The sequence below is a fragment of the Natator depressus genome, chromosome 5 (genome assembly GCF_965152275.1).
Source record: "Natator depressus isolate rNatDep1 chromosome 5, rNatDep2.hap1, whole genome shotgun sequence".
NCBI lineage: Eukaryota > Metazoa > Chordata > Testudines > Cheloniidae > Natator > Natator depressus.
In genome coordinates this window covers 44,440,562-44,459,063 of record NC_134238.1, presented here as the reverse complement: position 1 = coordinate 44,459,063, position 18,502 = coordinate 44,440,562, and the positions used below count along the sequence as shown (strand labels likewise).

At 40.4% G+C, this 18,502-nt stretch overlaps 1 protein-coding gene across 4 annotated transcripts in view; it reads right to left on the bottom strand.

The window, feature by feature from the left end:
- Positions 1–18,502, bottom strand: part of LHFPL2 (LHFPL tetraspan subfamily member 2) — a 200,106-nt gene that overhangs the window by 165,147 nt on the left and 16,457 nt on the right. Inside the window, exon 1 of one of the 4 annotated variants that reach the window (XM_074952679.1) lies at positions 10,579–10,597. The exons of the other annotated variants lie outside the window; for them this stretch is intronic. The gene's annotated coding sequence lies outside the window, so the exon portion shown is untranslated. Of the gene's footprint in view, positions 1–10,578; positions 10,598–18,502 lie in introns of those variants that run through there. 4 annotated transcript variants of the gene reach the window in all.

The following is an 18,502-nucleotide window of genomic DNA, read 5'->3' as shown; positions in this document are numbered from 1 at the left end:
TACTTTGTGTTTTCTCAGCAATTTCTCCAAATACCACACATTGTAAATTCTACCGAACCATACATACAAATCCTTGGACGTCAATTTCTATCTCCATTTTGGAAGATCCATTTGTCTCCAGGGTGGTCCAGATCCATGAAACTCAATACTCAAAGGATATTTTCAGGAAAATTTATCTGTGTTTACCTATTTGTCTTCATGCTAAGGTGCCCAGACCCATTACAATTGGATTTTCATAGCAATGAGCCTTCAGGGTGGGAAGCAAGATCATCCTTTAAATACGGACATCCAAAATAAGATACACAATATACATCTTCTCCCTCTTTCCCTGGGCACTAAAGTGTGGAGAAGACTGCTGTTAAAAATAAAGTAAATAGTATTAACTAAGACTGGATGACCAATATAGAGAATTAAGTGAACCAATGGCTATCTAGCAGAAGAGATATAATTAATCTATCCCGAGACTGTGAGTGCTCCTAAAAACTGGACAAACAAAAGGAGGACTCTCTCTTGAATTTACTTCGGGAATATGATGACAGTTGTGAGGACTACCTGACTGACTCTTGTTAATGAAAGCTCCCAATTTCAAATAAAAAACCTCATATGGCTGGAGACAGTACCAATTACAAGACCGACTTTAACGGATAGTATAACAATGCCTTCTGCAGGAGTTCAATCAGGGTAGCTCTGAAAGGAACAAAATGAGGTTCCAAGGTCATGCTTTATGACCATATGGAGTTGGAGCAAAGTTGATGGACTTTACAAAACTTCCTTTTCTTGGCATGCTGAGAACATACTACAGACACTTTATTTATTTATTTTGCTTGGACATGTTTACAGTCCCACAATAAAGCCCTTCTGATCCTGGATCCCAATAGGATAAAGCCCTTCTGAGAGAAGGTTTAATACCGTAGTTAAACTACAGACTTTACACCAGCCAGTAAAATAAGTTCAGTTTGTTGCCTTCTCTTTGGGGTCCATTAGACCAAAAATAATTTCATCTAAGCTTTAATTTTAAACCACTAGTCTTGGATGGAGGACTGGTCTTGAAATAGGAAACTTTCTCTGTGAGAGAGAGACACTAATGCTAGGTTAATCAACCCTGACAGCCACAATCCCTTTAGCCAGAAAGGCAAAAACAGCATCACTGATGCTCTCTAGATCCTTTGGTATCATCCTGGGGAGCAGTGGAAAAGGTGGGAAGACATAGGGCAGGGATTTTGCCCAGCTTTGTGAGATGTCATTCACCACCTCTTATCCCAGGTCCTCACATATAGCAAGGTCACACACTACTTTATTTACTGTTTCCAAATGCAAAGAGGTCAATCACCAGCCCACCAAATTTACAATGTGCAAGATATTTCTGGGTATAAAAGCCGCTCTGCTAATTTGACTTCTGCCATGTACATTTTGGTGTTCATCCCCCCATTCGTGGGCAATGCACGTAGAGATAGGAAACTTTATTCCACCCAGGACAGACGAAGCTCTCTCTGGAGTAGGGCTGATAGGGGTTTCTTAGTAACTGGGAAGAACACAAAGACAGACATATTGATTGTCATGACCAGAACAGCTGTTATCCACTGAAGGAGCTGAATTATTGTGTTCCAACTGGTGGATGCTATGTCTCTCTTTATGGTACCTTTTTGTTCCCTGAACTGGGAATATCCCTAAAGAACAAAAAAGTCTTATTTTCTTCATTCACCAGTTGTGAGAGTGGAGAATATAAAATTGGAGCTAGATCTCTGCCAACAGATAAGACAGGGTGAGATGCAGAGAGGATACCAAGATTTACTGGATAAATATAATATGAACTCTGGGTCACTGAAGCACGCCTATCTATGGGCTTGTCTACATAGCAGGTTATTCTGAAATAGCTACAGCTGTGCTAAATGCCCCTCACTGGAGGGGGCGGGGCTAGGGTGTTCAGTTTTGTGCCAATAGAAAGTTGGCAACCCTACGGGCTGCATACCCCAGAGCCAGTTCTTTTCCAATCCTGCCTGCCTCTTTTCCTACAAGGAGAGAGGTAACCCCACCCCAGAAGGGGAAGCTTAGCTGAATGGACAATCTTCCCAAAATCAAAGGTAACTCTGGGACTCTGCTGGGAATTAGCCAGACAAACTAACTGAACTGTTGGTCTTAAATTTTGAAAGAATATGTGGAATTTCCCCTCAGAAAAGCTCTGCAGCAGGGAGGACTGATTAAGTGACCTGGTGCCACCACTGTGCCTGTGGGTGCAGAAAAAAAAAAAAGGTACAAACTTCAGGGGGCAGCCTGCTGCTAATGATGGATAGGTCTGGCTGTACCCTCAAGCCACAAGCAGGCTGAAGTACCCATTGTAACAGATTTGTGGACCTCAGGAGGAAGAAGAAAACGCTTACACAAAGTAAACAAACTCCTCAAACTTCAAACCTTCCATTCCCCAAATGCCTGGGAGAATGTTCAGCGTGCACTGAAAATCAACAAACCCAGGCTCTGGTGAGTCAGGAGAGCAAATTTCAAAGCCTCTCCCTCTGTTTTAAAACAACAGAGGTCCAATTAAGCCACAGTCTCTGATCTCAATTCTTGTGAGATGTCAGGAAAGAGAGGTGGCTTCTCTCAGATAAGTGTTCTCAAATCAATTAAGGTCTTTATAAATTGAATTCCATTCAGAATTTCAAAGTTCAGTTCCCAGAACATTAGCGTAAGGACAGTGCCAGGATTTTGTGGTGCAGTGCTGAAACTGACACGTTTTTTCCATCCTCTTCTTGCCCGAATAAAGAATATTCGGATAAATATAAATAATTTTTTCTCCAGACATCGTTCCATTTTGTCTCATCCTCCCCAAGCAAGACGATTGACTAATCCTTCTTCTTAGATGACAGAGATCTAACAAAGGGCTCCTGTTGTTTTTAAAATGTTTTTCTAGTCTTCCAGGTGAAATGTTTATCCATTAACAAAAGTTTGCCAAAGGAGTTAATTGAAATAAGTAGACAAATTCTTATCCCTGGCAAATTACTGATACAGAGAAACCTTTGATCCTGAAAGCAGTGGAAACCCACAGAAATGCTATTACTCTCAACCAGTATGCCACAGACAGGGAAATATGCATACAATTGGTTACCAGGATGATAGTTTCCAACTGAATATATTGTGTGAAATTCTGCTCTCAGTTAAGCCAGTATAAATCCAGTGCAATACCTTTGATTTCAGCTGAGTTACTCCAGTGTTACACCAATATAAACAAGCACAGAATTTAGTCCAATTAATTGTTCTAGCACATATCCATCAGGTCTGTATGCCTATCATCTTTTGTAGCAAATTCTGACAGCATTTATGTAGATTGTACCAAAAATTTAAAGTCCTTGCGATTTGAGATTGAGTAAAACTGCTTCTGCTACCCAGTACGAAAGCAAAAGCAGCTACATTTCAGCAGCAATGAGAAATAAAATTAGATTCCACTAAGGGGTCTCTTAAAGCATGCAGTCAATAAATATTGGCCCCTTACATAAATGTAACCTATATATGACCATGTTCTAACAACTTCCTCTTGAGAGAGGGCCAGATAAAGTCTCTCCTTTGTTTCTTAACTGGTAAAATATTTAAACAGCCTGAATGATCACCAAAAATCCCCATATGTTTAATCATTAACATTTGCAGTCTGAGACAAGTATAAGCCTCAAAACTAGGAGTACTGTTTGTGGTTCATTTCTTTTGATGTGGAAATGTGCACACTAGCCACAAAAACTAGCTACATTTACCCATCCAGCAAAATAATTTTTAAAAACCTAAAATTTGTAATTAGCAACTAAAAGCCTGGTGCCCCGTGCAGCTTCTGATCCTTCATCCTATGAAGAGACTGACAAACATTTTTCTTGATTAAAAGTCACTTTTGCACATACCTAATAAAAAATTAGTAAAAAGGGTACTACTAGCAAGGCATCTTGCGTCTGAACTCCGCAAATACCAGAAAGCACAAGTTCATGTTATATGAATTCAGGATAAGATCACTGAATTCCAAAAACTTGCTTATCTTGTTTATCACAATCTTTGGGCCAAATCTTCAGCTGATGTAAACAGTATAGCTCCAAGTAAACAGCGCTAAGCAGTCAGTGTGAGAACGATGGGTATAGTCAGGCAATAGATCAATTTTACCTTTTGCACCAGCAAGTGTAAATAAATCAAGGTTGCTTGCCTTTGAAGTGCAGTAAAAAGCTTTCAGAGATGCTGACTACTCTCCGCTGCATCAATTTCCACTAAAGCTCTGGTAGACATTCAGCTCTTTTGAAAATTAAGCCATGAATTCCTAGAAATGCATCAAGATCATGCAAGACGAAAAGTTTCTATCTCCATGATATACTACTTCAAATACATCTATCGCAAAATATTGCATAATTCCATTTTTTCTATTGTTATTGTGGGTAACATTTTCAAGCATACCTCAGTACTTGAGGTACCTAACGGGACTTAGGTATCTTTGAAAATGTACTCTCTCGAACAGAACTGAACTTGCTGGGAATTGTCTGGGATTTTACTCCTAAAGCACCAAATATTAAAACTTTAGATCTGTGAAAGAAAAATAGAAATTTTCTTTAATTAAATATACATTAGATGAAGTCTGAAACTGTATGTTCACGTTGTCAACCTTAGCATGAACAGGCTTTTGCCCCTGCAATTCTCAATTTTAACAGATGTTTTTATTTGACTTTTTAAAAAAACACATGACAAGTGTTAGATTTATAAAATACCATACTACCTATTTTTTAAGTTGAGTCTCCAGATGGGTCCCTGAAAGCAGGCTAAATTGAGATCAATACACTATATGATCTTTAATGAACAGCAGAACTCAGTACACTGGATTTTCTTCTGTAGTAATAAATCAGATCAGGTTTTGTTATTTTACAGTACCACAGCAGAACTTAAAGAGAGCTCATTTGGCAGGGAGGGGCAAAAATGACAAGCAGTGAATCAGCAATTCTGACTGCTTTTCTAAGAACCACAAGTAACAGGGAAAATAAAATTCAAGCCCAAAGAGAATGCTGATGACATTACTGCAATGTGCTTTCTTGAGACCATGCCCAAAGCAGCACCCATGATAGACAATCCATGGAACAACACTGGCTACAATTCCAGAAAATACATCATCTCTGCTGGACAAAAAGTTCATGTGCTGTGTCTATGAAGTGGTGTTTTTTGTTTTATTTTGTTTTTAGAAATCAGATATACATGTTGTGGAAAAGAATAGGATCAAAACTTAGTAGAAATAGATAAAAAAGCAGTACTCATTTATTAGTGTTTATTATTATAATAGAGTTGTATATCCACAGGAAGTTACTTGGATACACAGCCTCATTTTCAACTATTTTCATGTCTGCAGCCTGCATTATAAGAGTTCATTACAAAATTTTTCAAAGGTTTTTTTTTTTTTAGAGACATTCATGCCCTTGTGAAAAAAAATTTGTCTGCAGGGGAAACAATGCACATTGCTTGGGTTTACCAAGCATTCTGGTTTATCAGAGACTAGCTAAACAGAGGTAAGGACAGATGCAGTATAACCATATGCAAAGTACGCAGATGCATAGGGCACCAGGAAATTTGGGGCACCACATTTCCTGGTGCCCTGCGCAGCTGCTTGCTACTCCAGCCCCTGCTCTGCCCCAGCCCTACTCTCATTCCACCCCCTCCCCAAAGCCCCCGCCTCACCCTAGTCCTGCCTCTTCCTGCCCCATTCCACCCCAGCCCCCTCCCCACTCCACCCCTTCCCCAAAGCCCCCGCCTCACCCCAGTCCCGCTTCTTCCTGCCCCTGCTCCGCCCCAGCCCCGTCCCCTCTCCACCCCTTCCCCAAAGCCCCCGCCTCACCCCAGTCCCGCTTCTTCCTGCCCCTGCTCCGCCCCAGCCCCGTCCCCACTCCACCCCTTCCCCAAAGCCCCCGCCTCACCCCAGTCCCGCTTCTTCCTGCCCCTGCTCCGCCCCAGCCCCGTCCCCACTCCACCCCTTCCCCAAAGCCCCCAGCCTTGCTCTGCCCCGGCCCCACCCCCACTTCCCTGAGAACTGCAGCAGGGTCGGGCCTGCACTCACAGGCGGCAGGAAGTGCAGTGACCCGGCCGCGCTGCCGGTGAATGCTGGGGGGCAGTTCCCCACTGCCCCCCAAGCCAGCCCCGCTCCACCATACACATACCCCGGGGAGGCTGCGTAGAGCCCCAAAATAGCTAGGGGTGTGTGTGTGTGGGTGTGTGTGACCTTTGAAGCAAGAGACAACCACAAAACAAATTCATCTGAATGCACTCACCTCTAGGACACACATCCTGAGACACATCAAATGGGTATCCTAACTAGCATACAGACAACCCTGCAGCACTGCCAGCTTCCTATCAGTGCTAATGGAGTTGATGTCCAGTCTGATTCTAGAGTTCCCAGAATACTTCATCCAAGGACACTTCAATAGCCATGTGTATTATGCCTTGAGGAAACTGCCTCAGAATCTTCTGTCATGTCAAAGCTAGGGTCCAGGTGTTCTCACCTCCAGTATACACCACTAAAGGCCTGTCAGATGTGATCATCTGCCTATGTGTTGATACAGAGAGCACACCATGGTACAACTATAAGCTCCTCCAATCTTCCTCTCCTCTAGATGGTGAATCATCATGATGTGGCACTCTGTACCTCAAAACAACACCCTGGAACCCCCATATTCACTACTGACATATAATTCTGATATGTTTTGTACAAAGTATGCCTTGTGAGATATCATTTTAAAAGTCTTGATTTGTTAAACATTAATATCCTGTTGGATTGTATGCGAAGTTTTCCTATGTGCGTGTTACTAAAATATGTTGTAAGGTTGGGAATCAGCCTTTCAGGTACAACAATGGAGTAGCCAGACGTGCTGATGGCCCATTAAAGAGAACACACTATCCCAGGAACTGTATACAAGGGAGACTTCTCAGAGAGAGCACGTAGACAATGGAGACTGCTTTGACCAATGGGTTTGGACTTCCACGTCACAAGCAAAGGATTTCTCCAGCAAGCTGGAAGAAACTATAAAGAGGGGAAGTGACACCATGACTTGGCCTCACTCCCCCCACAATTCACCATCTGGAAGAAACATCTGGAGGACAAAGACTTTGAACTGGGGAGGGCAGTACTGGACTGGAGGAGAGTTCCAGCCTGTTTATTAAAGATCCGTGACCTGTTTGTACCATCTATCAGGGTGAGACACTGCTTGATTAAAATCCTGTTTATAGAACTCAGACTGCAAAATTTACTTTTATTTCTTAGGTAACCAACTTTGATCTCTACACTTACTAGTTATAATCACTTAAAATCTATCTTTCTGTTGTTAATAAATCTATTTTATATTTTACCTAACACAGTGTGTTTTGGTTGAAGTGCTTGGGAAATCTCAGCTCAAGTTACAAAGGCTAGTCTGTGTCCTCTCCACATTGAGGGAGAGGCAGACTGGGTAATAAACTTACACTGGTCAGCTTCTGACCAGGGCAAGATGGTATATTCTGGGGGTGCAAGGCTGGTGAGCTGGGGGGTATTGGCTGAAGCCTCTCTATTGCTGGTTCATGAGTGGCTGGGAGAAGCATTCATGTAATTCAGTTGGGTGTATCCCTACCTGTGGATGTCTGTGCAAGTGCAGTACCTGCCATAGGTTTGTAGCTTGTCACAGCTTCACAGCGCGAGAGTGATACCCCAGGTCGGTGGACAGAGAGTTCAGTGGTCCCATGGTTTCGGATGCACACTGGGAACCCTGTCACACATGGACTACCTGAAACTTATGGACTGGTCATGGTGTGCACCACTCACCCTGGTCTTGTGCCTCCTCCTGATCATTCTAGAGGATTAGCTCTTGAGATCAATGCTCCATCTGAGGTTTGCAAGCTATTTCTATTTCTCCCTCTGGTCTGCAGCCCCAGGAACTGCATTGTCCTTTTCACGACTCAGCCCTCCAGCTAGGTTACTCAGAGTTCCCCCCTTCTGGGGTAGCAACGTCCCTTCTCCCTAGAAGCCCTAAGCAGCCTTCCCGCTCACTGCCCCATGGTACCACTCTCTCAGAGGCTGGTAGGGAAACCCAGGCCCACCCTCTACTCCAGGTTCCAGCCCCGGAACGCTCAACTCAGCAGTTCTGGCTTTTCCTCTCTCAGCCCTCACTGCTCTTTCCCTGGACTTCTTCCTATCTACCTCCCCTTCTCTCACTGGGTGTACAAGCTCCAAAACCCTCCTCCCTTTTTCCAGGGAGTGACTACTGCCTGCCTTCCTGCAACCTTTTCAGCTCCCTGGCTCTTCCTCCAGGTGCAGCCTGTGGAGTTAATTGGCCTGCCTGGCCACCTTAACCCAGGCCAGTTCTGGGTGGGGTGGTCACCCCATCACAGGGCCCAGAGATTTTTCAGAGCATTTAGACAAGAATGTTGTGCAGTTGTGAATATACTGAATTCATGTATTTGTTATATATTACAGCTACATTATTCACAATCACTGACATCCATACCTAAATGTCTGTGCCCTGCAATACTTCCACCGATCACTTTGGCCCACTTACAGATGAAAAGAAAGCAGAAGATGAGTATGCTGGTGGCACTAAGACATGATCCAAGAGTTTCACACAAGGAATTCATGCAAGAGAGAAATTATGCCTTTTAATTATCTGATGGGCACCTAGATACTAAAGTGATGGGTGCATTAGAAATGTATAAATAGTAAAGAGAAATGTTCAGATCTATCTTATATTTTTATGGCAGCTGAAAAGGAGAATAGAGACCAGGCTGATGGAGAGGGGACTTAATACTGAGTTCATCAAGATTTTTGCATAACTATTTTTGAATATTTTTTTAACCAAATCCTACCAACCAAATAAAAAGGATCCACCCACGAAATAAGCCTCAAACCTTTTTAAACAGACTGGAAAATTAAATACAGTATCTTTATAATTTCACTTGAGACACTTTCCACATTGGATCCACCACTTTGTTTATAATGTGAAAATATTTGTTAAACACTTTGAATTTCTAAAACTTGCAGAATTTATTTTCTTATCACGTACATGTACACACAGAGTTTGACTGTGTTACTTGTGTCCATTATGTGGAGCGGAAACTGCCACTTTTCACTTCATTTCCCATTAGTCTGCATACTACCTTTCTATTCCAACCCCATATCCCCTCAGGCGCTGGTAACACTATTCTCACTGCCAAATGGGCAGTCACTGTCTTTCAACACTCAGGAAAATCGGTTTCCTTTTATTTCAGAAAGGGATTCATATTCAGTACAAACTTACAATAGAAGCAATGTTCCCTAGATGAAGACTCTCTAGAGCTATTCCTAGGTTTGTTAATTCCCTGGCATCAGCTTATATAGTTGATGCTATATTGTGACCTTCCTATAAAGATAGCCAGCTGGTATTTAAAATTAAAATAAAACCAACCTCATCTCAGTCAATTCAATACCGCATGGCTCCTTTGCACAAAAGAATCAAGACAATTTAATACTGGTTAGTAACCTTCCCTCAAAGAGAAATGCAAGCACATACATTGTTTCTAAGTTCTGCACTTAACACCACATGTAGTTCACTTTAAGTAACCGTTTCATTATTCTCCAACAACTGTGGTTCTTGTGAGAGAATCTGTATATTAAACATTCACATACCCTAGAAAATACATTTAGTAGATATTGTCTACCCTAATCCTATTTTAGGCCACATGCACATACTTGGTTTTTGTTCATTTTAGATGAAAATGAATAATAGGCTGAGAAGATCAGAAACCAAAGCCTCCTTATCTGCCAGGTCAGTCTAATAGAGGAAGATCCCCTCTCACCCAGGATCCAGAGAGCCTAACCTCAGGGCAGGTCTCCACTACAGGGTTAAGTTGACCTAAGTTACGTGAATAACTGGTTGACATGCTGGGTTGACAGGAGAAACTCTCCCGTCGACTTATCTTACGCTTCTCATTCCAGTGGAGTACCGGAGTTGATGGGAGAGCAATCTGCAGTCGATTTAGCAGGTCTTCACTAGACCTGCTAAATTGACCCCCCGGTGGATCAATCACAGCAGCGTTGATCCACAGTAAGTGTAGACATATCCTCAGTTAGGTTGGTATGGTTAGGCCTGAGCTTCCATTGAGCAAGACTAGATATAGGGAAACGCTGGGAAACGTTTAAATGTTTTGCTTCACTGATCTTTGTAACAAGGCTCAAGTTAAGAGAAGGCAGCTCAGAAACACTGGAATTAATTTGAACCAGTGTCCAAAAGATGACAGTCAACTTTTCCCTTGACTACTGGGAGAGAAAAAGCAAATTTTGCACACAGAATATCACTCCCAGCTAGAGCATATAACCAGCCCTTAAGTGTTTTTGTTTTGTTTTTAAATCTGCTCTTTTTGAGCAACCCAGTGAGACTCCAGTATTGGAACTCCTGCTCCCTACCTGCTGACATTCAATATGTCAACGTTCATGTTTTATTTCACATGCAAAGGGAAGTTTGGGTTACATCAGAAAGTGGATCTATTTAGATAACGGATAAGAATAATTAAGGCAACAACACTGTCCTCTCTGTTCACAAGTAACAGCAACTTGGATTTAATAAATGAAGTCTCAGTCACCTGTCACATTCCAAATGGCAGATCTCCAGGTCAGGATGGTGGAGGAGTCAAATCTTAAGAATTCTCGTTCCTTAATGAGAGGAGAGAGAGATTTTCTGCCATCTCAATTATATTTGAGCATTTTCACCTATCATACTGTCTAACAGTGTTTATATCAATGCATTCTGGAAATGGGAAGATATCTGAAGTGCTTCATATGGGAAGAGAATGCCCAGAACATATGCTCATACAACATTGGCAGCACAAGAGTTAGAATTTGGTTACTTTCCAACAGACCTCCAAATAAACCAAAACTAAGCCCTCAATTTCTCCTTGCATCTGCAGCTACTTTTTCCCAAAAAGTCCAAGAGAGTGAAAAAAACCCTACGTTTTAAAGTGACAAGAAGATTAACAAATCAAGGCTCTGAATGATCAGTGAGGCAGGGTATGAAAGGAAAGTACATACTAGAGTTGATGTGCATTCCAGAAGAATACACTCATTTAACCAAAGGAAATCTCCTCAAGCACCTTCACTGATCTCAACTGTGAGTGAACAAGGGAAGAGAGGCAATATTTCTCTGGTAGGCGTTAGAGTAAAAAACTAATACCTAGAAACCCACAGGCAGTCAACCAGTGCAGATCATACGTGGGGAATCTGCTCCCTATTACCACCGAATTCAAAGGAACGGCATCTTTGCATCTTCATCTGCTTTCATGAGAAAACAGTCTATTAGAGCTTAGTCAAGAACAAAACCAAATCAAACATTTTACAGATTTATGAAAATGATTTAAGACTGTCATATCCCCAAAAGCATTCCTAGTTATAAATGAAAAAAAAAAAAAAAAAGTCCTGCTGAGCATATTTACTAGTCAAAAGCCAAGATCTATCCACTAGGCTTCAGGACTCATTCTACTAAGTCATTTATCACAATAGTACCAATGCCAAAAAATGGAAGATTAGGTGTGGGGGGGGGGTTGGTTTTGTTTTTTAAATCACTCTAATCAAATCATTCATGCAATAAAAAGTCACTTCAAGTCAACAGCATAATGATAGGGAAACAGTAAAAACAAGGTAACATCTCAGTTTTTAAGATGTCAAATGTAAATTTATCATTTAAAAAATTAAAACTGGTCCCACTAGAAAGAGCAAATAGTTTAAACATATGGAAAAGACCAAATCATTACAAAAAAGTTTAGCTTCCAAGTTTTTAAGAGGACATAATAAATAACAGATCTCAACAACATTATGAGTCCTCTGCAGGAAAATTTATACGTGCAGACTCCTGGCCCACACCGTCCCTCCACGCTGCCCCGCCCCCAGGTCCTATATGACAACTCTGAAGCAGTAAGCCTGTTCAGAGAAAAGCTCAGATTGCCACACAAGGCCAGAAAAATAAATGCAGGCACTCAGCAAGCAGTGGCACAGTGGCTCAAGGGTGGAATATATACGCTAGTCAACTAACCCAAGCACTACCGCCAGTTCTCTCTCTTCCTTGCAAAGTATTTCAAGACTGAGAGCTGCCTGTCATAAACCACTTTAGCTCCAATGGGGGGGGGAGGGGGAAGAGATCAATTCCTAGTCCAGTCATTTGTTCATTGCTTGTTCTTTGAACTTAAAAATAATGGCTCAGGATTGCTGAGATCTCCCCATTCCAGTCAATGGCATGGATGGGTAGTGAGTGTTGACAGACTTGCTACCTCCTGGTACCTGGGGAGCCCCACCACAGCCTGAACAGACATACACAGGCTGAAGTGCAAGAAGAGTGGAGAAACTGATGGACTCATGATGAAAGGGAATGTTTATTCCTCTGTGTTAACCAGAGAAGAAGAGGGCCTGAAATCTTTGATCAAATGGCCACTCTTGTCTATCTGGCTGACACCTAGGAAGTAACAAGGCAACTGCATTGCCCCTTTATAAGTCTTTTCAAAAAGGGGGACAGGTCACTGCATGAAGCTGAACTCACCACAAACTCACTGTGGTAGTATGGGAGCCCCTCAGGAAATGGAACAGCCTCTGTGGCATAGACACATCTGGGCTGAACCTACCCATACATTAAATATTTAAAGAGAAAAATTGTTTTTTAGTACACTTTCAGAAAGCTCAAATAAAGTATTTATGTAAAGAATGTATAAACTCCAAGTCCTAGTTAATCTTCTGAAAACTCTGCTTTTCTATGCAAAGAAAAGAAAGGGACACTATAAAAACAATGTAAAAAACAAGACATCTTACATTGTGAAATATATACCACTCATCAGTACCACATTCAAATTCTGAGTTCCTCTCACTTAACGCTCAAAACACAAAAACAAGCTGTTAAACGTGAATTAAACAACATATATAGGACTACATTGTGAAGCCTACTGTAGCATTTTCATATAAAATGTATATTTTAAAGACAAGAGAGAAATGGTCCTAATATATAAAAGTAAGTTTAACTTTTACATTATTAAGGCTTGATCCTGCCATCAAGCTAGCATCTTGCACAAGCACTAAATTAACTTAAAAAAAAAAAAAAAAGTAGCCTGATGTGTATATTCCAAACAGGTTTATAGGATTTAAGCGCCGACAGGAAGCTAAATCCAGGTGACCGAAAGCTTGTACAACTAATTCATTCTGATTCCGAGCAAACAAAGCATCTGCATTAGAAGGGGCAAGGATGTGACATGACAAAAGGTGATAATATGAAGTTGCCAGAAGTGAAACACAGACTGGAGGGGAACTGATACAAAGCCTTTTCTAAAGATGGGATGCTCATTTCAATGGGGCCCCAGCAAACAAGCTACTTAGGCAGCAAATAGGACATGCCGTGTTTGCAGCATCGTACCTGAAGCTGAGATGCCCAAATGTATCCACATGCAAGATAGCACTTCTATAACCTCATAGCAAGGCTTACAGAAAATACAGAGAGGGGGGACACTCAGGAAAATTAATCCAAATTAACTACCCATGTGAATTTAAAGTGGATTAGGCAAACTTCATTAAACCCTTATGTGGATACTCTCATTCAAAATTGAAGCCCCCTGAATTTGGGTTAGCCTAATTAACTTAATTCTCAGGAAAACCAATCGCAGAACAAAACTTCAAGCTGAAACATGCTTAAAGTATCAATTAGGGCTGTGGATTAATCGCAGTTAACTCACACAATTAATTCAAAAAAATTAATTGCAGTTTTAATCGCACTGTTAAACAACAGAATGCCAATTTAAATTCATTAAATATTTTGGATGTTTTTCTATATTTTCATATACATTGTATTGTGTTGTAATTGAAATCAAAGTGCATATTTTTATTACAAATATTTGCACTGTAAAAATGATAAACAAAATAAATCATTCTTCAATTCATCTCACACAAGTACTGTAATGCAATCTCTTTGTCGTGAAAGTGCAACTTACAAATGTAGATTTTTTTTGTTATATAACTCCCATTTACAGGTTATGTTCATAATCAAATTCCTCCTGCATGGGCTATACAAATCCATGGTGGGCTATACAAATCCAGGGCATGATTGAGAGAGAGATTTTCCTTTTTACCTCATACTTGTTTCTTTGGTCCACTATTATGACCCTCATAAACTGAGTTATTTATTGTTTTCTATTTTTCAAAAAGCACCAGATTTGTTTCCCAATTGTTTTTGGAGAATTTTTTTAAATTGGTTCCCTATGCTTACACGTTATGTACATTAATTGATACTAGGGCTGACAAGCGATTAAAAAAATTAATTGCGATTCATCGCACTGTTGAACAATAGAATACCATTTTTTAAAATATTTTTGGATGTTTTATACATTTTCAAATATATTGATTTCAATTACGACACAGAATACAAAATGTACAGTGCTCACTTTATATTTATCTTTTATTACAAATATTTGCACTGTAAAACACAAAATAAATATTATTTTTCAATTCTCCTAATACAAGTACTGTAGTGCAATCTCTTTATCATGAAAGTTGAACTTACAAATGTAGAATTATGTTAAAAAAAACTGCATTCAAAAATAAAACAATGGAAAATTTTAGAGCCTGCAAGTCCACTCAGTCCTACTTCTTGTTCAGCCAACCGCTCAGACAAACAAGTTTGTTTACATTTCCAGGAGATAATGCTGCCCGCTTCTTGTTTACAATGTCACCTGAAAGTGATAACAGGCATTCTCATGGCACTGTGGTAGCCAGCGTCACACGATATTTACAAGACACATGCGCTAAAGATTCATATGTCCCTTCATGCTCCAACCACCATTCCAGGGGACATGCGTCCATGCTGATGACAGGTTCTGCTCGATAACAATCCACAGCAGTGCAGACCGACACATGTTCATTTTCATTATCTGAGTCAGATGCCACCAGCAGAAGGCTCATTTTCTTTTGTGGTGGTTCGGGTTCTGTAGTTTCTGCATCAGTGTGTTGTTCTTTTAAGACTTCTGAAAGCATGCTCCATAGCTAGTCCCTCTTAGATTTTGGAAGGCACTTCAGATTCTTAAACCTTGGGTCGAGTGCTGTAGCTATCTTTAGAAATCTCACACTGGCCCTTCTTTGACTTTTGTCAAATCTGCAGTGAAAGTGTTCTTAAAACGAACAAAGATGTACTGGGTCATCATCTGAGATTGCTGTAACATGAAATATATGACAGAATACAGGTAAAACAGAACATGAGACACTGAACTCCTTGGGGGAGAACTGCATCACAAATTAAATTAACACATTATTTTTTTTTACGAGTATCATAAGCATGTCCTCTGGAATGGTGGCCAAAGCATGAAGGGGCATACAAATGCTTAGCATATCTGGCATGTAAATATCTTGCAATGCCGGCTACAAAAGTGCCATGCAAACACCTGTTCTCACTTTCAGGTGACATTGTAAATAAGAAGCAGGCAGCATTATGTCCCGTAAATGTAAACAAACTTGTTTATTTTAGCGATTGGCTGAACAAGAAGTAGGACTGAGTGGACTTGTAGGCTCTAAAGTATCACATTGTTTTGTTTTTTTGAGTGCAGTTATATAAAAAAAAAATCTACATTTGTAAGTTGCACTTTCATGCTAAAAAGATTGCACTTCGGTAGCTGTATGAGGTGAACTGAAAAATACAATTACTTTATCATTTTTACAGTGCAAATATTTGTAATAAAATATAAAGTGAGCACTGTACACTTTGTATTCTGTGTTGTAATTGAAATCAATACATTTGAAAATGTAGAAAAACATCCAAAAGTATTTCATACATTTCAATTGGTATTCTATTGTTTAACAGTGCGATTAAAAGTGCGATTAATTATTTTGAGTTAATCGCGTGAGTTAACTGTGATTAATTGACAGCCCTAGTAAGGATACAGACTGAAGAGCTCTGAAAGGAAGATGTGTTAATGTGTCCAGGGTTGAATTATGCTTCCAGAGTATTCTGAAAACTTGTGTGAATTCAAGAGAGTCGCTGACATCTTTAGAAAATCTTAATATGGACTGGAGAAGAACTTTGTGCAAGACTATTAACACTTAGAATGCTGGCCTGCACAATTGCGCACTTATTTAGAATAAAGAAAAGGAGTACCTGTGGCACCTTAGAGAGTAACAAATTTATCTGAGCATAAGCTTTAGTGAGCTACAGCTCATTTTATCAGATGCAACCTTATTTAGAATACTAACTTTTAGACTAAGGCACAGTCTACTGGAGAAACCCCAGTATTTTGTGACTCTTTGAAAATAAGGCATTATTTGCCATGTAAATCATACTTCAAATTTTAGCCATATATCAGAACATTCTCTATTTGTAAATCATTTTCATGAAGAGAAGGTGGTAGTAAAGACCTCACCTAAGTATTCCTTTTCTGCTAGTGGTCCCTTTTTCATCCTCAAGGCTGTTAAGTAGAGAGTGTCTCATGGAGTTCAGCTGCAGAATTGGTCACTGCTACAGGAAGATTTAAGAAAAGGTGTGGCACCACAAACACTAAGACTAGTACACACTACAGCTTACGTTGGTATAAGTTATGTCACTCAGAGTGTGACTAAGCGCCCTCCCCAAGCGATGCAAGTTACACAGACCTAAGCACTAGTGTGGACAGCGCTAGGTGACCGGAGAGCTTCTCCCGCCGACATAACTACCGCCGCCATGGGGATTGGAGTAACTAAGTCTCTACCATCAGCTTAGAGCATCTGCATTAGTAGTGCTGCAGCTGCACTGCTGTAAGATCCGTAGTGTGGCCATAGCCTCAGTTTGAGAACCATGGTGAGCCACCTTGAATAATACAGGGCTTTTTGCCCCTGTGATTTTTTTAAATAGCTCTGATTATCAGGAGGATAAAGGGAAAATATGTAGAGTTTCTTTGGAGAGGTCTGAGAAAGACCACCCAGAGCATCGGCCCTTTGTTGTTTTTGCCTGGCAAAGAATCACGTAGTCTTCTTGTTCTATCTGGAGGCAAAGCAGTATATGTTTAGAAACCCCCTCAGCAATAGCAGAGGTTGTGTACATTCTGTTCTGACTGATCCACTTGTTAGATGCATAACCAAGCCTAATGTCAGACTGACATTGTACAGACCGTCTAAATGGAGGAGATGTGTTTCTTGACCAGCCGAGGAGCTGGACCACCTTTGCTGAGTGGGCAGAAAACTCGGTCTGCCCTTGTCATTTCACAAGCAATGTGGCTATAGTGCTGTTGGTCATGCTTTAATAAACCTGCAGAATTGTATTCTCAAGGTAGGGACAAAGTTGAAGATCACGTGTTTAGAGGTATAAAAAATAATCTGTAAACACGTGAGCTTAGGATATTGTCCAGAGCTTAGAATATTGTTTGTAGCTCTTCGTTTAGATTCAGTTTATTACAGCTGTTTTGTAAAATATAACTCTGCAGTGCAACTCCTTTCATTAGAAAAGTTCTAAAACATCAAGGTTCTCATTTTTAAAAAGTTTGAAGAAGCATTCACAGCGAAACCACACTATATCACTCAGTCACCTTGACCTCTATGGTTGCATGTAATTACAACATTAAAAAAAAAAATCGAACATTAAAAAATAGAATCAGCAGCATTAACTGAACTGCTCCTGGTGACATACTTCAGTATTCCGATTTAGATCAGCTCTGTGTAACTCACAAGCTTGTCTCTTTCACCAACAGAAGTTGGTCCAATAAAAGATATTACTTCACCCACCTTTTCTCGCCAATATCTTGGGACCAATACTGCTACAATACACCGCAAACACCTGTTTATTTGGTAATTTGGAAGTGGAGGAGGCTTTTGGCTGTTAAGAAAGCTGCAAACAGCCTATTGTTCTAAAGAGCTAGAGTTTAATTTCCACAGCTGCTAAAGAGGCCACAAGCAAAGTAAATTCATGTGTGATAGAGAAACAAAGTGTGCACACAACTTAAATGAATCCAGCAAATACACCTCTGCAGTAGTAGTACGGACACAATGTGCTACTCTCCATATTCCCCATCCCCAACACAACACAGGTATGTGAGAGACTTTGTCGTTGCTCTGTAGGATTGAACCTCAGAGAAATCCACATACATACTGACATGAAAATGAATGAAGAAATATCTGAAATGTAAGAAGGTGGGAAAAATAAAAGAAGAGACTTCCATATTAAATAAGATTTCACACAAGGGATGAAGAAAATAAGTTAACATAACCACGTCAGGATTATAAGCATAATGACATTTTCTTAATGAGACAACTTGTATTATTTCATTTGGAGTTTAGTATGGCTGAAATTAAACATCATAATTTGCAGCTGATGCCAACTGGCAGGAGACAGACAAATGTTCATGGGGTTTTTTGTTTCGTTAAAAGTACTTCGGTCTTAAATTATAAAGAAAATGAATAGGAGGCATTTGGCTCATAAAGTACAACTTTTTGCTGACATTACTCTGCATCCTTAACTCTAAACAGGTTGATTCTTGCAACCTTTACAATTCAAGGAGAGACAAAAATTTACAGTTTTCCTCACTG